Raw genomic sequence first — 22,889 nt, 5'->3', positions numbered from 1 at the left:
ATACACAGAACCCCTCCCCCACATTACATTATACACTGCATACACAGAACCCCTCCCCCACATTACATTATACACCGCATACACAGAGCCCCTCCCCCACATTACATTATACACAGAGCCCCTCCCCCACATTACATTATACACAGAGCCCCTCCCCCACATTACATTATACACTGCATACACAGACCCCCTCCCCCACATTACATTATACACAGCATACACAGTACCCCTCCCCCACATTACATTATACACAGCATACACAGACCCCCTCCCCCACATTACATTATACACCGCATACACAGAAACCCTCCCCCACATTACATTATACACCACATACACAGAGCCCCTCCCCCACATTACATTATACACAGAGCCCCTCCCCCACATTACATTATACACTGCATACACAGACCCCCTCCCCACATTACATTATACACAGCATACACAGAGCCCCTCCCCCACATTACATTATACACAGCATACACAGGACCCCTCTCCCACATTACATTATACACAGAGCCCCTCCCCCACATTACATTATACACTGCATACACAGACCCCCTCCCCACATTACATTATACACAGCATACACAGAGCCCCTCCCCCACATTACATTATACACAGCATACACAGAACCCCTCTCCCACATTACATTATACACAGAGCCCCTCCCCCACATTACATTATACACTGCATACACAGACCCCCTCCCCACATTACATTATACACAGCATACACAGACCCCTCCCCCACATTACATTATACACAGCATACACAGACCCCCTCCCCCACATTACATTATACACAGCATACACAGACCCCCTCCCCCACATTACACTATACACAGCATACACAGACCCCCTCCCCCACATTACATTATACACTGCATACACAGACCCCCTCCCCACATTACATTATACACAGCATACAGAGCCCCTCCCCCACATTACATTATACGCAGCACACACAGAACCACTCCCCCACATTACATTATACACAGCATACACAGAACCCCTCCCCCACATTACATTATACACAGCATACACAGAACCCCTCCCCCACATTACATTATACACCGCATACACAGAGCCCCTCCCCCACATTACATTATACACAGCATACACAGAGCCCCTCCCCCACATTACATTATACACAGAGCCCCTCCCCCACATTACATTATACACTGCATACACAGACCCCCTCCGCACATTACATTATACACAGCATACACAGAGCCCCTCCCCCACATTACATTATACACAGCATACACAGGACCCCTCTCCCACATTACATTATACACAGAGCCCCTCCCCCACATTACATTATACACTGCATACACAGACCCCCTCCCCACATTACATTATACACAGCATACACAGAGCCCCTCCCCCACATTACATTATACACAGCATACACAGAACCCCTCTCCCACATTACATTATACACAGCATACACAGACCCCTCCCCCACATTACATTATACACAGCATACACAGACCCCCTCCCCGACATTACATTATACACAGTATACACAGACCCCCTCCCCCACATTACACTATACACAGCATACACAGACCCCCTCCTCCACATTACATTATACACTGCATACACAGACCCCCTCCCCACATTACATTATACACAGCATACACAGACCCCCTCCCCGACATTACATTATACACAGCATACACAGAACCCCTCCCCCACATTACATTATACACAGCATACACAGACCCCCTCCCCCACATTACATAGAACCCCTCCCCCACATTACATTATACACAGCATACACAGAACCCCTCCCCCACATTACATTATACACAGCATACACAGAACCCCTCCCCCACATTACATTATACACAGCATACAGTACACAGCCCCACCCCCCCATATTACACACAGTGAGACATTACATTGCAACAGCCCCCCCCCCCCCTTCCACCCCATATTAGACCCAGTACTACATCATATTACACATAGCCTTCATTCCCCCACGTTACTCCCAGCACCCACCTGGTTAGAGTGCTCCTTCCTGTAAAGGCTGACCCCGGGACAGTGTGTGAGGCAGCACAGTGCAGACACCCACACTGAGTGCTGAGGAAACTGCTGCTGGGCTGATACACAGACGCTGCAGCCCTGACTGACTAGTGATGGGTAGTTCATCAATGATTACTTCAAAATGAACTCATCTTCAAAGTGAACTACTGTAATTCATTCAGTTCACAGCTCTGGCAAAGATTAGTTCATCAGGAAGGGGTTAGACACAGACAGAATAGAGGCGGCAGCTGCTCAGGCCACTCACTGTCTCACTCACTGGATTTCTCACCTTTCTGTAGTACAATCACTTTCCTATTCCAGCTGTCCAAACACTTGCTGCTGCTTCTGGTACTACTGGCTCCTGAGCATAGTGCTGTGATAAACCTTCTGCTGGGTGCTGTGTAGGTGCTGAATAACAAGCAATACTCATGATGTAGTCACGGACTAAGTGATTCACTGAACCGAGTTGAGACACATGACTCAGTTCAGTGGAGTGTCTCGGCACATGAGTCATGACTCATTTGGATTGGAATGTATTGCAGAGAGTTGCCAGAGAGACTCAGGGGGTCATTCAGAGTTGATCGCTCGCTAGCAGTTTTTAGCAGCCGTGCAAATGCATTGTTGCCGCCCACTGGGGAGTGTATTTTTGCTTTGCAGGAGTGTGAACGCCTGTGCACAGAGTGCCTGCAAAATCATTTTGTGCAAAACAAGACCAGCCCTGTAGTTACTCTTTGTGTGCGTTGATTCTAGCGACGGAGGGACGGCTTTTGACGTCACACACCCGCCCAGCCATGCCTGCGTTTTTCCCAGGCACGCCTGCGTTTTTCTAAGCACTCCCTGAAAATGGTCGGTTGCCACCCAGAAACGCCCACTTCATGTCAATCTTCCTGCCTTCAGCCGTGCGACTGAAAGCTTCGCTAGAACCCGTGCAAAACAATGATACTCTTTGTACCCGTACGTCACGCATGCACATTGCGGTGCATACACATGCGCAGATTCGCCATTTTTTCCATTGATCGCTACGCAGCTAGCAATCAACTCGGAATGACCCCTTCAGTGCTGGCAGACCAGTGCTGGTGACTCATGGAGGGAGCGACTCAGCCCTCTGGGAGTTGGCTCAGCTAGTTATTCAGCTGCAGTGACTGTGCAGTGCATCTGGGGGAGGCAGCTGCTTATGCACTGTTTGTTAATAATATATTAAGGTAGATTCAGTGTTATGTTGATATATTATTAATAACCAATTATTGCATACTAGTTACTGAATATGCACATTACTCCTGACTGAGGAGAGATAACAGCCATGAAATGTATATCATTCAGTCACAATCACATTGAGCAGGAACAGTGAGCACTGAGCTGAGAACACTGTACCACAGGGGCTCCACCTCCTGCAGGCTAATGCTGCATGAATCAGATCCGTCCACTGAGTCACTCAGTCTACACAGTGTACAACTGTCTCCACTCACAGGCAGACTCAGGAATGAATCAGGCACAGCACTCACTGACTGGTGAGTTGTGACTGCTCCCTCGTCCCTCCCACTGGGTGTCACCTGGTATTGCCGCCGGCCAATCACAACGACACACTGAGTCTCCTCCCTCTGGCTGAGAGAGTCTACTGCTGCAGCTGTCTCGACTCATTAAACTGTGAGTGACTCGAATCATTCATAATTCCTGATGACTCAAGTCACTGTGTTGAGACAGAGGGGGTCATTCAGACCTGTTCACACGCAGCGGTTCTTTGCTGCGGTGCGAATGGGTCGGGACTGCGGCTGCGCAGCGCCCGCAATGTGCACACGGGTCATTGCCTGGCAACTGTCGTCGCTGGGCAGCGACGCCGCCTGCGATGAAAGTGATCGCAGCGGCGATCGCAAGAAGATTGATGGCGGGGAGGCATTCTGGGGCGTCTACTCACCGTTTTCCAGGCGTGGAGATCTGAACACAGGCGTGTCCAGGTGTTTGGAGGGCGGATGTCCGACGTCAATCCCGGGACCTTTGTCGCTGGAGCTGTCACACAGGGTAAGTAGGTCTGATCCTGGTCTTGTTTTGCAGGAAACTTTTTTAGCATAGCAGGGCTGCACAAGTGATCGCAGCCCTGCTATGCTAAAATACACTCCCCCATGGGCGGCGTCTAGTTGATCGCACAAGCAGCAAAAAGTTGCTACATGCGATCAACCACCAGAGAGTCAGTAGCCATCTCTACTCATGAGCCAGTACATCTCTGCTGCCACTGGTGGCACTGCTGTGTTCAGACAGGGAGTGGATTCACTCTGTGGGGCTGATCATGAGCTACATTGTCCTGATGACTCACGAGTCATTCTCCTTGCAAGTAGCTCAGCAGCTCAGTGATTCATTCAGATCACTGATTAGCTCACTGACTCAATAACTCATACAGCCATATGAGTCAGTACAGTACCTCTAAGCTACCATGTGTGGCACTGCTGTGCTCAGGCATATGCATTGATTGTATGGAGCTGATGCTGAGCTGCATTGTCCTGACGACTCATGAGTCATTCTCCTTGCAAGTAGTTCAGTAGTTCACTGATTCATACAGATCACTGATCAGATCTCTGACTCAGTGACTCATACAGCCATAACAAGTCAGTACAGTACTTCAAAGCTACCATGTGTGGCACTGCTGTGCTCAGGCATATGCTAAGGAGCTGATCCTGTACTGCATATAGCCATGATTAATTCACCTAGCATATTAGGTTACAAGGTACATTGTCACTCCCAATCAGCCAAAGACACAGTGCCGAGTGCTGCATGCTATCCTGTAGGGTCTGATTACTCCACACAAGACATAGGGGGATATGTACTATGAACCTTCAAGTGACATAAAGTAGAGCAGTTGCCCCTTGCAACCAATCAGCTTCTGTCACTTTATTACCTGTTGAAGATAAATGACAGAAGCTGATTCGTTACTTTGCAACATTTCCACTTTCTCTCTCTCTCTAAGGTCTGTTACATTGGGGCAAAGGGACTTTTTTTATTACTGTATTTTAAAAGCAGAAAAAAGTGACTTATTACATTACTCTGAATTTGGGTCTTTCACTTGCATATTATGAAGTAAAAATTAGTACCAACAATGGGATTAATATTGTAGAGATAAACATGTCACTATAAGGTTGCTATATAACTTAGATTTTTTTATATTTAAGAAAAGCAATGACATATTAAACATATCTGATCATTTGAACAAGATTATGGGGGACATTTACTAAGTGATAAGAGCGGAGAAGTGAGCCAGTGGAGAAATGTCCCCATCAACCAATCAGCAGCTCTGTATCATTTTATAGTATGCAAATTATAGATGTTACTTCAGTGCTGATTGGTTGCCATGGGCAACTACTCCACTGGCTCACTTCTCCGCTCTTATCACTGCTTAGTAAATGTACCCCTATAACTCCCACAATGAGCTAGTATTAGAAATACCTACTCCATGGGGTCGATTCAATTCACAGACAGTTGAATAGCGCCGTTAAGTCGGCGAAGGCCAATTCTCGTGGACTTAACAGGTTGAATTGTCGGGAGAACGGGCATTCTCTGACTTAACTCCCCGCCGCGATGCTGATTCCCGACAGAATCAGCCTTGCGTCGGCCGCGCGGGTGAGAGAAGAATTCCCAACAATTCGTGTCACTTGTCGCTGTATTGAATAGCGCCGGGAGCTAACTCCCGGCGCTATACAACTGTCGGTGAATTGAATCGACCCCAATGTGTAATAGTCTAGACTAGTTCTAAAGCCATTCACTTCTCTCAGTCTCAGAGCCAGTGAGTGAAACGATGAACTACATGAACTAATCTTCTGAACTAATCTTTTGAGTGAACTAGATCATAATGAACTAATCACCAAAGTGAACTAGATTTCCACAAGCCCTGAGTGTGGTGGGAGGGGCCAGCCACAGAGAAGCAGAGGCTGCAGAATGCAGGACAGCCACCGCTTCACACAACCCTGCGGTGGCCAGCCAGGTATGAAGTTTCCCATGCTGGCCCTGCCCCCCGGCCTCTACGGACTTGCGCATGCGCAGTCTACATTTTTAGTCTAGGCCCTTTAAAAACCGGGAGGACTATCAAGTATTCCGGGGTAGCGGGAGACTCATCTAAAAATCGGGAGCCTCCCGCTGAATGCGGGAGGGTAGGCAAGCCTGCTCTACACATGGCTGTCACTCCTCGGTATGGTGGAAACGTGGATATGGAGATTTACAAAAGGCCAAGTGTGGACACATCACTCAAGCATGCCTAGACCTTTATCTCCTATATAAAGTAAGCAGGCTGAAGATAGGATAAACCGGGGATTGAGAATTTTTTTCAAATATATAAGCCAGGATGAAAGTGTAGGAGCCAGAGCACTGCCTCCTCCCCCCCCCCCCCCCCAAAAAAAGCAACTGAAACCCCCCCCCTCCCGCCACAGCCACATTACTGAGCAGCTTCCCACTCCCCAGGCCCCGCATTCATACTACAATGCAGCTCCCGCCCACATAGGCAAACGCAAGGGGGGTTTCTGGTTGTCCGGAAACCCCCCTTTGCTTGGCCAGATGCTCATATTAGTACCACAATAGCAATAGTATATAATACTATTACTAGAGCTTCTGCCACAATATGCAGTGTAAGGGACAGAGCGGAGCTGCTGCACCTGCCCGGTGGTAGTAGCTTCTTTTATCAAGTTTGCTGTATTTGTGGATCTGAGCCCTCAATCTGTGCACTAGACTAGAGAGCAGCTACCAGGAAAGAGAAACAGGTGCCTTGCCGTGAGGTGGGAGAATGTGTGTTTAGAAAGTGCAGTTCTGTCTCCTACTGGTTCTATTAGATTTGTGTTGTTCTTTATTATGGGATGTTTAACATTTTCCTGACCACTTGTTATTTATATTTCTTAAGTATGTTTTATACAGCCTATACTACAGACCATCTGTACTAGGTACTTCTGCCACTCTCTCAGACTCCCGCACTTGCTCCAATGTTCCGCGGAGTGAGAGATTGTAGATGATATTTGGAAACCTCCCTCTAGAATTCCTGCGTTTGCCCCTGCCCGCCCAGGCAAACAACTCCCCCCCCCACCTCACGGCCACATTAATGAATATTAAACACCCATGGGCTACCAACCCCCACAGCAAAACAAATAAGAGAATACCCCCAGTCAAACAACCACTCCACAGCCTTTCCCCAGGCAAACATTACCTCCTACTCTGTGGCCACTTCACTACCCCTCTAAAGCCGCAATCCCTGGCCACGCATATATCCTCTTATTGCAGATCTCTATGCAGCCGGAGTTTGGAGAGAGCAGACAGAGCAAGATGGGACAGAAAGGCACAGCAGTCAGTGCAGGCTGGGACAGACACTCAGCACATGCACTTCTGTGCAAGAAATGGCTGCCACAATACAAGCATGCCTCCAAATATCTCTGCTGGGCATTTGGAGCTGAAGAGGATCTGCTTCCTCCTTCCAAAATCTGGAAGCCAGGCAGAAAAATCTAGGGGCTATGGCTACCTGGCCCCTGGAATTTGTCGAGTCCTGGGATAGACTACTACCAACCAACATGGCCTCCCAAGCATCCCTTACTCACAACAGGCACTGCCTCCCCTACTTCCAACAGGCACAGCCTCCCACCTACCCTACCACCATCAGGCACAGCCTCCCCTGCCTACCCTACTCCCACAAGTCACGGACTTCCCAGCCTTCCCTTCTCCCACCAGTCACGGCCTCCCCAGCCTTCCCTTTTCCCACCAGTCACGGCCTCCTCAGCCTACCCTACTCCCACCAGTCACGGCCTCCCCAGCTTACCCTACTCCCAACAGGTACACCTCCCATATTCCCACCGGTCATGGCCTCCCCAGCCTACCCTACTCCCACCAGTCATGGCCTCCCCAGCTTACCCTACTCCCACCAGTCATGGCCTCCTCAGCCTACCCTACTCCCACCAGTCATGGCCTCCCCAGCCTACCCTACTCCCACCAGTCATGGCCTCCCCAGCTTACCCTACTCCCACCAGTCATGGCCTCCCCAGCCTACCCTACTCCCACCAGTCATGGCCTCCCCAGCCTACCCTACGCCAAACAGATATGCCTCCCATATTCCTACCAGTCACGGCTTCCCCTACTCATAACAAGTACGACTCCCATATTCTCACCAGTCATGGCCTCCATAGCAAACCCTACTCCCACCATTCACGACCTTCCCTGTCTACCCTACTCCCATCAAGCATGGCCTACCCTACCTCCCATCAAGCATGGTCTACTCTGCCTACTGTACTCCCACTAGGCACAGCCACCCCTGCTTACTCTACTCTCACCAGTCATGGCCTCCCGAGACTACCCTACTCCCAACAGACACAGCCTCCCCAGCCTACCCTACTCCCACCAGGCACGGGCCAGCCTACCCTACTCCCATCAGGCACGGCCTACCCTACTCCCATCAGGCACGGCCTACCCTAAGCCCATCAGGCACGGCCTACCCTAAACCCATCAGGCACGGCCTACCCTAATCCCATCAGGCATGGCCTACCCTAATCCCATCAGGTATGGCCTACCCTAATCCCATCAGGTATGGCCTACCCCACCTACTGTACTCCCACCAGACACAGCTACCCCTGTCTACTCTACTCCCACCAGACATGGCCTTCCATACTGCCACTAGACACGGCCTTCCCCACCTACCATACTCCCACTAGGAATGGCCTCCCCAGCATACCCTACTCCCACCAGGCATGGCCTCCACCAGCTACGTACTCCCACGCCTACCCTACTCCCACCAGGCACGGCCACCCCCAACTACCCTACTTCCATCAGGCACAAACTCTCACCCCTACCCTACTCCCACCAGGCATGGCCACCCCCGGCTACCCTACTTCCATCAGGCACAAACTCCCACGCCTACCCTACTCCCATCAGGCACGGCCACCCCAGCCTACCCTACTCCCAACAGACACGGTATGATACGCCGGTCACCATACCGACACCAGAATCCCGGCTTCCAGATGCCCGCCACTGGTTCTATTCCCACTCTATGGGTGTTGTGGATACCCACAAGTGGGAATAGTCCCTGTTACTCGGCATGCCGACTATTGGGGTTGTCAGGGGGCGGGATCCCAGCGTCGGTATTGTGCGGTCACACACCTACATCCCGAGTGCATAGTTCCATGTGTTGTGAATCCCAGCTAAGAAAGAACCGTCCATAACTGCACCGCTTACGCACCAGGTGAACGTGCAATGTGCATGAGTAGATGACGTATATACCATATATATGGACCAAGAAGAAATAAAACAAAAATCAAAAATATAGACAAGAGAAATCATATTCACATATAAAACGGATATGGATTAGACACTGGTAGTATAACTGTGTGGAGTTTGTATATTCTCCCCATACTTGCGTGGGTTTCCTCCCACAATCCAAAAATATACTGGTAGGTTAATTGGCTCCCAACAATATTAACTGTAGTGTGAATGTGTGTACATGTAATAGGGAATATAGATTGTAAGCTCCACTGGGGCAGGGACTGATGAGAAAGTGCTGCGGAATATGTGTGCGCTATATAAATAACTGGTAATATATAAAATAAATATGATAATGTAGCAAGTACACAAAATAAAAATCACAGATAAATGTAAGAACACAATGTGACGTAACAAGCATCACACATTAAAAACAGTTGTACTGTAAATAAATACGTTGGGAAGGGCGTACTCGGAAGGTAGGCCATACAACAAATAGCTCAGAGGGGGCCCACCGTGATATAATAATACTGAGAATGGAGCCATCTATCCCACATTCTATGAATTCTGGACTCCGCCTTACGGGAAAGGTAGACGTATTTTTCATGAGACACAATGGAATTAACAAGGTATTTTCAAGTCATATATGGGGTCATTCCGAGGTGTTCGCTCGCTAGCAGTTTTTAGCAGCCGTGCAAACGCTAAGCCGCCGCCCTCTGGGAGTGTATTTTAGCTTAGCAGAAGTGCGAACGAAAGGATCGCAGAGCGGCTACAAAAAAAAAAAAAAGTGTAGTTTCAGAGTTGCTCCAGACCTACTCCTAGCTTGCGATCACTTCAGACTGTTCAGTTCCGGATTTGAGGTCACAAACATGCCCTGCGTTCACCCAGCCTCGCCTGCGTTTTTCCTGGCACGCCTGCGTTTTTTAAAACACTCCCTGAAAACGGTCAGTTGACACCAAGAAACGCCCACTTCATGTCAATCACTCTGCGGCTGGCATTGCGACTGAAAAGCGTCGCTAGACCTTGTGTAAAAATACATCGGCCGTTGTGAAAGTACGTCGCGCAGAAGTGCCGCTTTTTCACTTAATCGCTGCGCTGCGAACATTTTTCACTAGCGATCAACTCGGAATGACCCCCATAGTCAGTTCCCAGGGGCGCCAACCCTAGATCATAACCCTTATACAGGTGGGTCTGCACTGGAAAAACGTCCCGCAAGTAACGCTTGCAGAGGGTGTGACCTGGTGACACCTGCGAGATTAGCATACAAACTAAGTAATTCAGGGCGGTATGTACTAAGCCTTGAAAAGTGATCATTTCACTGTGATAAAGTCCCAGCCAATCAGCTCCTAACTGCCGTGTCACAGGCTGGGATTGAAAAATGACAGTTTGGAGCTGATTGGCTGGCACTTTATCACAGTGAAATTATCACTTTTTAAGACTTAGTACATACCGCCCTCACTATGGGGGTCATTCCAACCCGATCGCTCGCTGCAGTTTGTCGCAGTGCAGCGATCGTGTCGGAACTGCGCATGGCACCCGTCGTTGCCTAGCGATCACCTCTGAGACAGAGGCAGTTGCTGGGCGGGAGGGGACTGGACGGCGGTGTTAAGCCGCCGTTTAGGGAGCGTGGTCCGGCCAACGCAGGAGTGGCCGGACCGTTGGGGGGGGGGCGCTGTGGCCTGTGGCAGCGACAATCAACTGCCGGCCAACTGCAGGAGCTGCGCTGCCCGGGAGTTACTCCACAAACACAAAAGCACCCCCCCCCCCACACACACATGTCAAGGAAGATGATCGTAGCTGTGCTAAAGCTAGCACAGCTACGATCAACTCGGAATGACCCCCAATGTCATTCCATATCCACACCTTTGGGAGAGCCAGCTGGGGTCTACAGTATTAGTATAAAAAAAAAGGTGGCTGTTGCCAAGAAGAAGATTGCTTTTTTTGGAGCACTCTTATCATATGTACTAGGTGATTCATCGCGCCCTATGGGCGCTCTTCACACCGTCGTAAGGGGCTACGCCCCCGTAATCTCTACTGAAAAGTGAAGGTGTAGAATAGTAGTTGTGTAGTTTGTTTTGGATGGGTGGATGGTGGTTGGTTTTGTGGGGATTGGGGGGTGGGCATGGAAGGGGGGGGGGGCAGTTGGTGAATTTAGAGTTATTTTTTGGGGGGAGGCAGGTATGGGGTTATGGTGGGTGTGGGGTGTGTAGGAGAGGTGTTTGGGTGGGTGTGAGTGTTTGTGTAAGATGTCGAGTTGGGTGTGTGTGTGTTTTGTGTATGTTATTGTGGTATGAGGGTGATGGGGACAGGTGTGAAAGTTGGTGGGTGGCGGTGGTGATGTAAAGATGGGGAAGGTGTTTTGTCTGTGGTTGGCGGGGTGTAGGGTGGGTGCGTGCATGTTGTTAGGAGTGTGTGTGTGTGTGTGTGTGTGTGTGTGTGTAAGGTAGTAGGCCATGGTATATGTGGGTCTATGAGACAGCCCTTGTTCCTTCCCCCCTCTCCCCCCTGAGATGAGTGGGCTGTGAGTAGAGTTTTGGGCAAAAGGCAGGCATGCACATTTATGCACATAGGGGGATGGGTGATAGGGGTGGGTGGGTGCTTAGTTGTTGGCTGGGTGGGGGTGCGGGTGTATGGTGCTGGGAGGGGAGTTACTTCATTTATGTGAAGCTGGGGGCAGGAGTGGCGAGAGACCTGTCGCCGGTACACTGACAGGTGCAGGTGATGGTGTGGCGTAAGTGCAGTGTGTGCTGACGGCGTCTCCCGGTACAGTGTGGCCCGGGGGCGGGTGGATGAGAGAGGTGGTGCTGGGGAGGTCGGGAGTGGTCTGTGCGTCCGCGGTGCGGATGGCGTGTTCACGTTACAGTGTGTCCGCGTCGCGGCTGCAAGGCGACAGACGGTGCTGGGGTTGTGCGGAGGGTGGGTTAGCGGCGGTGTGGCCTGCTGCTGTGTGGACGGTGGGTGCGGTAGGTGGTGGTGGGTTTGTATGGATAACTGGAGGGGTGGAATGGGGTGCGGCTGTCTGGGCGTCCGTGGTGCGGACGACAGGGCCCAGCCAGCGTGTCCCTGCTGCGGATGGATGTGGGAGGTGTTGCTGGGGTTGTGCGGAGGGTGGGTTCAGTGCTGTGGGGTTAGGGTGGCCAGTGTGTGCTGCTCCGTTATGCAGACGTCGGGCCTGGGGTTGGCAGGGCAGTCAGTGGCTGCATGTGGGAGCTGGTGGAGGGGTTTTGTGGAAGGTGAGCTTGGGGGGGGGGGGGGGGGTGCGGGTGTCATTGGGTTGCAGGTGGCTGTGTGTGTGGGGCAACCATGGGAGGGGTCCATGCTTACCGGGCAGTGTGGTGCGTCCGTCCACTGGTGGTTTCTGTCTGGGGATGGTGGCCGGATTTTGTGGCTGCTGCTCCCATTGCAGCGACTGCTAAGTGGTGTGCCGGCACAGGGCAGGAGCTGCTAACTCCACCCAGGTCTGTGACTCCACCCAGCGTTAGAGGGCCAGGCACAGAGTCACAGGGCTAATATATAGGAGATTTATTGTTTCAATATGATTGTTTATGTCAAAACGTAACGTTTAATATATTCTCAGACAATAAAAGGGGTAATACGGATATATTTCATGTGACTCTAAAGACTAATCAATGTTGGTCACCCCTTCAGATTATAAATAATATAAACACATTATAGACATAGGGGGTGATTCAGATCTGAACGCTGGTGTGCATTTTCGCACAGCAGGCGATCAAGTCTTAACTCCGCATGCGTACGCACCGCAATGCGCCCGCACACTGGACAACATCAAAGGGCATCGCACGGCGTTCGCAAGGTATTTGACAGGAAGAGGCCATTTGTGGGTGGCAACTGAGCGTTTACTTGGTGTGTCTGGAAAAACGCAGGTGTGTCCAAGCGTTTTCAGGGAGGGTGTCTGACGTCAGCTCCGGCCCCGATCAGCCTGTTGTCATTGCCCTGGGGGAGTAAGTCCTGGGCTGCGCACACACTACACACACTGGATTTTTGCAGCTCGGCGTACACATGGGATCGTACACTTGTACGGCGAATATACACTCCCCCTGCGGGCAGCGACCATCTGAATGCAGGACAGTGAAGTTTGCAGCCCAGCAATCAAATCTGAATCACCCGCATAGTCTCTCTGTAAAGCGCTGCGCAATATGTGTGCGCTATATAAATAACTGGTAAATAAAATATATATGTAATAGTCTGTCTCTGTTGTGAATTCTTTAGTGTATGAGTGAATTTTTGTCCAAAGTCTTATAACTGAATGATCATGTCCTAAATCATGCATCTTAGTTTCATTAACCTTAGTGGATTATTTGCTCTATTAGCATAGTAATTTGGCTACAGACTCGGCAGTGTAATAATATATCTTATTCTGACCGCGGCGGTATAGCTCCTGCTTCACATGATATATTCCTATGTAGGATTCTGTAATGTGTAGTTTTAGTACAGTAGGTAATTCCTAACCTTTGTTATGTGTACAGAAATTGTTGTATTACGCATTTTACATCGCAACACTGTAGACACATAATATACATAGAGAAAGGAAAAATAAACATATCCTTAGTTTTTTAGCTGTGTACCTGCATCTACAATCCCTTATATCTCGTACCTATCAGAGTGTAACACCAATGGTTAACCCTCCCCCCCCCCCCTCCAGTATTGTGTAATTAGATGATCAATCTTCTATCACAAATATATTATCACTCCCGTGATATATAGAAACACTGTCTCACTCATTTAACATTGCAACATTATAGATACATTCTGTGCATAGAAGAAAGGAAAGAGAGGAGGATACTCACCCTTCTTGTTTAATGCCTGTGTGTCTGCGCGTACAATCCCTTGTCACTTATGTCGGTGGGAGTGAACACCAATAATTGTCCCTTCCTGGAAGGGACAATTATTGGTGTTACACTCCCACTGACATAAGGGTAGCGTCTAGTTACCCTTCGTGGAGAGGACATTTCCCATAAGCCCCTGGGTCCATGTCACCAACTATTTGGAATAGTATCCTGTGGCGAGCAGTGCGAGACACCGAGTCTGAAGCGTGGTGAGTGAAGCGAGGCCGCGAGGGTCCAATGGTGCATAGATAATACAAAATAACCTCAAACAAACGGAGAATGGTTAGAAGATTAAGGCGCTGTAAGGGCGGAAGTTCTCTTCTGCCCTCTCGTGATGTCACTTCCTGGTCCTGATCACGAAGGGAACATAGACAGTGTAACACCAATAATTGTCCCTTCCTGGAAGGGACAATTATTGGTGTTCACTCCCACTGACATAAGTGACAAGGGATTGTAAGCGCAGACACACAGGCATTAAACAAGAAGGGTGAGTTTCCTCCTCTCTTTCCTTTCTTCAATGCACAGAATGTATATCTGATGTTGCGATGAGAAGTGATCGAGACGGTGTTTCATGTTTACATAAAGATTAGAGATCACCTGCTCTATTAACGCAACATATTACAAATATATTCTGTTAAGCACGAGGCTGAAGTTAGCTTCTTATTCAGCCAGCTTCTTATTTACTTCTTATTCGAACTACAGCTTCTTATTCAGAAAATTGAGTTTTGCAAGGGTTAACTAGTCTTGTGCCACAAATTTGAAACCTGAAATCAACAGAGGGTGGTCACTTACATATGACCCACTTGTATTTTGCCTGGCCCAGCGCTGTTTTGGGCATGAAAGACACTGGCAAAGTGGGCACACACACCATTTTATAAATATAGGTGTCAAATTTGTGGCCCAAGACAAGTAAACCCTTGGAAAACTACAGCAACTTATTCGAAATCGCAATTTAGAAAATGGTGTGTATACCCCTTTCACACCGCAAACCCGGGTCCGCACTGCAGGACCGTGGCTGACAGAGCTAAGTTTTTATACACAATTGCATCTTTAACATACCTCCCAACTGTCCCGATTTTCGCGGGACAGTCCAGTTTTTTGGGATTGTCCCGCTGTCCCACCTGCGGGCCGCAGTGTCCCGCGGTGGGGAAGGGGTCAGTTGGGAGGCTCTGTCTCTGCTGCTTAGCACAGCAGCGGTGAATAGACGCTGTGCACATGCATCTATTCACAGGTGACAGAGGGAGAGGGGGCATGCCAGCAGCTTAGAGAGCGCTGGGCATGCCCCCTCAGTGATGTACAAGGGAGCGTGACTCACGATCAAGGTTCTGCCACGAGGCCATGCCCCTTTCATATAGGCCACACCCCCTTTCCGGGCGCGCACAAAGGTCCCTCTTTGTACTTTTAATAAGTTGGGAGGTATGCAGTAAGCTGCCCAGCAATCTCCGCCTCACCCCTAATTTTTAATAGCTCTAATTGTTAATGCTCTCAGTTGCTCTCTGTCTTAATGGGTATGGGTCGTTGGGTTGACAGTCATTAGGTCGACCACTATTGGTCGACATGCATTAGGTCGTCAGGGTCAGAAGGTCGACATGTTCTAGGTCGACAGGTCAGAAGGTCAACATGAGGTTTTAAACTTTTTTCGGTGTCGTTTTCTTCGTAAAGTGACGGGGAACCCCAATTAGTGCACCATGTCCCCTTGTAAGGCTCGCTTCGCTCGCCATGCTTCGGGCAAAGTGGCTCGCTCTTCTACCGCTGCGCTCGGCACAGGTTACCGTTCCCAATTGTAGTCCACATGGATCGTACAGTATGAAAAAGTCCACATTTTTTTTTTAAATGTAAAAAAAACCTCATGTCGACCTTTTGAACTGTCGACCTAGTACATGTCGACCTAATGGCCCTGTCGACATAATGCATGTCAACCAATAGTGGTCGACCTAATGACTGTCGACCTAAGTGATGTCGACCTAATGACCGTATCCCGACATAATGCTCTACTGTGTAGCAGGGCCCAGGCTGCTGACATCATCAAGGCATACAAAGAACAGCCAATCAGCACGTTTACATGAATGCAGAGTTGAATAACCCGGGTTGGACACTTTAGAGTGCGCATTGACCCAGGTCCAACCCGTGTATAACACGGCTTTTATACCGGGTTGAAATGCAGGGTTACTCCACCCGGCAATATCCCGGGATATATTTGCGGTGTGAAAGGGGTGTCACATGTAAACCAGAGGTTTGATTATATGAAGTATATGAACCCACCCGCTATACGTACGGTCACAATTTCGGCATTGGCATTCTGACTGGTGCCAGGATCCCAACAGCCGTGCAAGACTGCTGAGCATGGAGACGCAGCATCGGATCACCATTGTGCCCATCGGTGGTAGCAGCCATTGGCGGCTCCAGGGATACGGCTACAGCACAGTCCAAAATTCAAATAGGGGAGCCGCACCAACTGCCACCCCAACCGCTGCCAGTCATCGCCGGCCAGGACCCGCTGGCAGCTGGAGTAGCTCCATTTGAATTTTGGACTGTGCTGCCGACCCCACCTCTGAAGCCACCACTGGTACCAGCCTTTGGTCAGTCTGCATAAGCCGAAGCTTTTACTCCAACTGGCCAACGGATCTGGTCAGATGGGTCCAAGAAGAAAGCATCCGACCACGCAGACCCTGAGTCCTGGCATGCCTACAAATTGGGGACAAAATGTAAAACAGACCCTGTTGTCATGCCCACTGTATTGTAGCAGGACCAGTTCTGCACATGCACAGCCCACACTATATAAATCACTATCCTGCATTCCACGCAGCAGGCTGTGTTTATTTAATTGAGGAAGTGGTTCTCAAACTGTGTGCCGTGGCTCCCTGGGGTGCCGCGGGACACTTGCAGGGGTGCCTCAGGTTGGTGGTCCAGGGCCAATTCAAACTATTTATGGTCAATGTAATAGGCAAAACCAGTGCTGATGGCTGCCAGTCATAAAATATGTGGCCAAACAGAATCAAATCTTGTTCCTCACCACCTAATAGAACCTAAGGATGACATACAGACCAAATTCAATTAATTTAATATTTTTTTCTAAATTTCTCAATAAGACATTTTTGGCCTAGGGGTGCTGTGATAAAAATTCTGATACTCTAGGGCGCCGTGATTCAAAACGTTTGGGAACCACTGAATTGAGGGATTATTTCCTCTACCACTGAATGTTACCCTCTCCAGAGATGATTTGTGCTCAAACTGCTTCACTGTTAATGGTGAGGGCTACATCTTGTGGCCTGGAGCTATTAGTTACTGTTCCTCACACATTGGGGGTCATTCCGAGTTGATCGTAGCTGTGCTAAATTTAGCACAGCTACGATCTTGAACTCAGACATGCGGGGGGACGCCCAGCACAGGGCTAGTCCGCCCCGCTTGTCAGTGCCGCCCCCCCCCCCCCCCTGCAGAAATTCAAAAGCATCGCCGGCTTTTGCATCTCAGGAGTTACTCCTGGCCAGCGCAGCTCCTACGGCTGGCCTGGAGAACCTCTTCGATGCCCCGGGTCGCAGCGGCTGCGTGTGACGTCACGCAGCCACCGCGGCCCGCGGGGGACAGCATATGATTGTCAGGCAGAGGCGGTTGCAGGGCGGGCCGGCGCCATTTGGCCGCTGTTTAGGGGGCGTGGTCCGGCCAATGTAGGCGTGCCCGGTTCGTTGGGGGGGGTGGCAGGCTGCGGCTACGTGACATCACACGCAGCCGCTGCGACCCTCACAGCGACGAGTAGCGCCTGCCAGCGAACTGGAGCTGCACTGGCAGGGAGCTACTCTTCCAGTACAAAAGCATCGCCACTGTGCAATGCTTTTGTACTTGTGTGGGGGGCGGGTTGGGCCTGACATGCTGGGCGGACTAGCCCTGTTCTGGGCGTTCCCCCACATGTCAGTGTGCCTGATTGTAGCTATGCTAAGTTTAGCACATCTACGATCAGGTCTGAATTACCCCCTGTTGAAATAATCCAGGTCGTTGCGACCTGGGGCCTGTTCACTGCATAGAGAAGAGGCAGCGCTTGGAGATCATCTCCGCACACGTTGGCAGTGATGTCACCAACCCGTTATATAGCTGGGTTGGGCCCCCTCTCTGAAAGGGGCTCGCCGAGTCGCACCTGGGAAGGAGCCGTTTGCAAATCCCAGTTGTGACTCTGCAGCGCAGTGTAAAAGTGGTACAGTATAGCAGTGCAGGTTTTAGTGATAGCCAGGCTTCAGCACAGATGGTTAAATCAAAATATCTGAGGTATTATTTCATTTTATTTATAAGGTACTAATTTAGACACCTGTGCTGATCATGGACATCACTAAAACCTAGGGGGACATTTACTAAGCAGTGATAAGAGAGGAGAAGTGAGCCAGTGGAGAAGTTGCCCCATCAACCAATCAGCAGCTCTGTAACATTTTATAGTATGCAAATTACAGATAATACTTCAGTGCTGATTGGGTGCCATAGGCAACTTCTCCACTGGCTCACTTCTCCGCTCTTATCACTTCTTAGTAAATGCTAGTGTGCCTTTAGGACCAAGGATAGGAATGCCTGCTGTATAGCTCAAATAGCGCATTCTAGCATACGGTCTGAATAACCCCCATAGTCCTCATTAGTGTCAGTACTTATGTGTAAAGAGAGATCTGGCCAACTCGTAAATCCACTTCTGCGCAAGCGATCGCAGGTCAGCTGCAAATCCATTCGCAACTCACTCACCATCGAATTATTATGCGTATGCCTAGCAGTCAAGGTTTTAGTGATAGCCGGCCGCCTCGTCCAGCCTGTTCTGGACCTACTCCTATAGTGCGTGATGGGTCCGGAGCTGACGTCACACACCGTCCCTGAAAACTGCCAGTTACCACCCCCCAAACTTCCGCTTCCTGACAATCAAATTGCGTATGGCTAGCAATCAAAAAAGTAGCTGGCTTTGCGAATTTGCAATAATCGCCCTGCTTACGAATTCGCACAACAGCAATCGGGTCTGAATAACCCCCTGTGGCCGCTGTTGACATGAAAAGCAGTGAGCGGAGTTGCTTCTCACTTGCAGCCGCACGGATCCTCCTTTTAGCCCTGCAGATCCTTGCATTCGAATAAGGTGATAAATCGGACTTCCGCAGCATCATGCCGTTGCATACCCTCCAACTGTACCTTTTTTATGGTCTGTACCTGCCAAAAAAAGGTTTGAACTGATTATTGACTCCCCAAATTAACATTGAAAGTATAGGAAAAGGGGCGTGGCTACACCCCCTTTACCCGTGGCCACACCCCTTTCCTAATTTGTACCGGTTTTCATGTGTAAAATGTTGAAGGGTATGCCACTGCAGCCACTGTGTGCCCCCACTTGGAGTCACCCACAATGCTTAGTGTAATGTTCATTTCCAAATGTTCAAAACCACCTTCGTAGGGGTCGATCTGTCGTCTGATACAGGAAATACATAGATCTGTGCCCAAGAGGTCGTCATCTGTGGGGGAGACAGAAATGTCAAGGTTTTTATTTTTTTTTATTTTAACATCAGTTAATTTATCAAAGTAGTCTAGCACCCCCGGGAGGTCGAATATGGACTCGTGTACCTTGGAAAAGGGATAAATATCACTAATCGGGCTAATCGAATTAGCAGCAGGATTTACTCAGACTTATTCAATTAGCGGGGTTTCCCTACTCGCGAGTCCTCGAAGTCGGACTGAGCTGCGAAGAAAAGTCCACGCTAACCCCCCCCCCCAAATCGTGTTGCATGCTGAGAAAAAACCCACACTGATTCTGCAGTTCACGCGTAATCAGTGGTTTTCTGCGCATGTATCATGATTTATCAGGCTGGAAAAAGGCTATTTAATTGAATAGCCTTTCCCCGCAAAACAGGGATTTTTGCTGGCAATTAGTCACGGGGTAAACCCCACGCCAAATTAAATACCCTCCATTGGGTGATAGTTTCCCCCTTACATTACGGTGTGTGGGTTTATGCTTGGAGATGTTCGGGTGCCGCGGTGTGCCGGTGTCTGCAGAGAGACCTACACCCAATTTCGCTCCACAACGCCCATTTCTTGTAACAAGAGATCCAGCTGACTAATAATCATACGGAGAAAAGCAAAAACGCGTAAATCCGCTTGTGCGCCGTATGGTACAATTCGTTACTTGCGCCTGCACACAGGGATGCGTCCCTCTAAGAACCAGCCCTGTTATTAGCACCAGTTCATTTAGACCAGGCTATTGTATCGCAGACCACACTAAAATGGCTCAGGTTGGCTGGAGTGAAGAAGACAAGCGACTGTATTACTATAATATTCAATCTCTGACTCTATAGTTTAATGTACAGTCACACATCTTGAAAAACCTGCAGCAGGCATCCTGCTCTATCACCCCGGTACTATCTGACTCCGTAATGGCCGCCATTTTGTTTGCGACCTTTCCTTTAGCAGCAATGAGTGTTGGTCTTCTACAACATGGCCGCCGCCGAATATGTCCGCTCTGAGCGTTGGTGATACAAATTGTTTGTTCTAGTGCTCTATTGGGCAGCGGATGAAGCCGCGAGTGACCAGAAGGGATTCTAGGAAATGTAGTTCTCGCTCCTCACGACTTTACAGTCGGTGGTACAGTAAGGACTACACCTCCCATCACGCCCTGCGGCGCAAGTCGGCGTATAGGAGAAGAGACCTGTTTACCGTCGGCACGGTGTGTATATTGCTGCGGAGATACGGTGAGGAGTGTTGTTAGTTACTATGTACTTGGCCCATGCTGTATAGGGTGCTCAGTCTCCCTCTGTATTACACCATGCATGCAGATTACAGAGGCCCACAGCCCCTCCCCCAACACGTACTGAGTGTCACCTGGTGTTTGGGGTCCCCAGCCCCTCCCCCAACATATATTGTCCCCTGATGAGTGCAGGGCCCGGTGTGTATGGGGCCACAGGTCTCTAATGGGACTAATTGCTGTCTCCAACACTGTGTATTTCATGTGTACCCCTACACACAGTACTAGGGTGATGCTGTATCTGCGTAATAATCACCTATTGGGGTGTTCTGAGGCCGACGTGCGCCCCATTCCATACTTGCCTACCTGACCCTCTCCATGAGGGAGAAAATGCTCTGTTCCTGGACTTTCCTGGTAATGTATGATTGCCATCACCTGTGGTGAAACACCTTTCTTATCAATTAACTAGGTGATTCATCGCGCCCTATGGGCGCTCTTCACACCATCGTAAGGGGCTACGCCCCCTTAACCCCCACACAACTTGAAGGTGCAAGATCATGGTGTTCACAGGTATTAGAGGTGCTTATACACACAGTGGGCACAGCTATCTGCGGCGTGTATATACACTGTGTTGACAGGATGCAAAGACTTGTCTACACACAGTGGCCCTCATTCCGAGTTGTTCGCTCGCTAGCTGCTTTTAGTAGTTGTGCAAATGCTAGGCCGCCGCCCTCTGGGAGTGTATCTTAGCTTAGCAGAAGTGCCAACGAAAGGATCGCAGCTCTGCTACAAATAAGAGGAAGGTTTTACAGGGGCGTACACACACACACTGGTCACAGGTAGGACAGTTCCTTATGGACACACTGGCCACAGTATTAGTGTTGCTTATTACCAGAATGTGATATGGTGGCATCTATATGTACCATAATAAATTGTGTGTGGTTTGGATTTGAAAGGGGGTGGGTGCAGTGAGGTGGAGGTGGCACGTTACCCTTGGATTTAGGTAGTGCTTGCTAGGGGCTTCGGATGATGTTCAAGGTGGTGTATGGGCGTTTGCAAAAGGGGCCTGTGGAGGGGGGTGTTGTTTCAGGGGTCCAGTAGTGAATGGGGTGTGTACATGGGGTGAGTGGTGTTGGGGTGGCTGCGGGAGGGATGGAAATGGTGGAGAGAGGAACGGGTGGTGGAGAGGTGGGTTCAGAGGAGGTGCAGCATATGCCAGTGGGGGTTCATCGGTGCTGATGATGGAGGAGGTTCAGGTGGTTTAGGGTGAGGGGTGGACGTTGTATGTGATAGTTTGTGGGGGTGTTGGTGCAGAATTGTGGAGGGTGGTGAACGTACTGTGGTTGGTGGAGAGGCTGTTTTGAAGGGGTACGTGGAATGGGGTGGGGGTCCCCAAGATGCTGTGGGTGCTGGGTGACCGGTTGCAGGTGGGTGACTGTATATGCTGCTGCCTTGGGGTTGAGGGATGGGGGAGGGGACTGGAGGTTTTGTGCTGTAGGGAGTTTTGCGTGCGTGGGGCAGGGAGATGGGGGAGGGTGTCCGAAGGTGGCATGGATGGGGGTTATGTGGTGGGGGGAGGGGGGTAGGTGGATGGGGAAGGGTGTGTTGAGATGCAGGGGGTGGTGGAGGTATGGTACATGTGTGGAAGGTGGGTGGCAGGTATGGGGTTTAGTTTGGATGAGGGATGGGCTTATGAGGTGCGGCGGGTGTTTCACAGGCGGGTGCGTTGACGTGCCGGGTCTCAAATTTAGATTGTGTGTGATTTGGATTTGAAAGGGGGTGGGTGCAGTGAGGGGGAGGTGTGAGTGTGCAAGGGTAGTATTAGTTGCTGTGTGGTGAGGTGTTGGGGCTGGGAGGGGGGTTTGCACAGATGGGGAAGTGTTTTTTGTGTGAAGGGCGGCATGCCTCCACACTGTGTGCCATCGTCAGGTGTTTAGGATGTCCCTTCCCTGCTGTCTGGCTGTCAGCTGCCAGGCATAGTGCTTAGTGTCAGGAGAGGAGCGTGCTGCGAGCCACGGCTGCAGTGGGAAGGATGTCCGTCTGAGCAGCAGTGGGGTTTGGGGAGAGGGTGGTCCGTGCGGCGCCCTGCTGACCACGTTCGTTGTCGGCTGCCGGACC

The 22,889-nt window shown here is 50.1% G+C and overlaps 2 protein-coding genes across 15 annotated transcripts in view; one reads left to right on the top strand and one right to left on the bottom strand.

The window, feature by feature from the left end:
* Positions 1-14,151, bottom strand: part of LOC134995168 (zinc finger protein 436-like) — a 260,476-nt gene extending 246,325 nt beyond the window's left edge. For 6 of the 10 annotated variants that reach the window (XM_063951064.1, XM_063951067.1, XM_063951066.1 and 3 more), the window contains exon 1: positions 14,048-14,150. The gene's annotated coding sequence lies outside the window, so the exon portion shown is untranslated. Of the gene's footprint in view, positions 1-2,322; positions 2,410-14,047 lie in introns of those variants that run through there. The other 4 variants (XM_063951061.1, XM_063951063.1, XM_063951070.1 and 1 more) reach the window with 3 other exon arrangements.
* A 336-nt stretch (positions 14,152-14,487) lies between these two features.
* The window catches only part of LOC134994743 (zinc finger protein 436-like), a 497,924-nt gene continuing 489,522 nt past the window's right edge, over positions 14,488-22,889 (top strand). The window contains exon 1 of one of the 5 annotated variants that reach the window (XM_063951005.1): positions 14,488-14,573. The gene's annotated coding sequence lies outside the window, so the exon portion shown is untranslated. Of the gene's footprint in view, positions 14,574-20,616; positions 20,779-21,536; positions 21,611-22,889 lie in introns of those variants that run through there. The other 4 variants (XM_063951010.1, XM_063951003.1, XM_063951015.1 and 1 more) reach the window with 4 other exon arrangements.

Source organism: Pseudophryne corroboree, chromosome 2 (assembly GCF_028390025.1).
Source record: "Pseudophryne corroboree isolate aPseCor3 chromosome 2, aPseCor3.hap2, whole genome shotgun sequence".
Classification (NCBI taxonomy): Eukaryota; Metazoa; Chordata; class Amphibia; order Anura; family Myobatrachidae; genus Pseudophryne; species Pseudophryne corroboree.
Note: the sequence above shows the minus strand (reverse complement) of the source record. Positions and strands in the feature narration are given on the sequence as shown.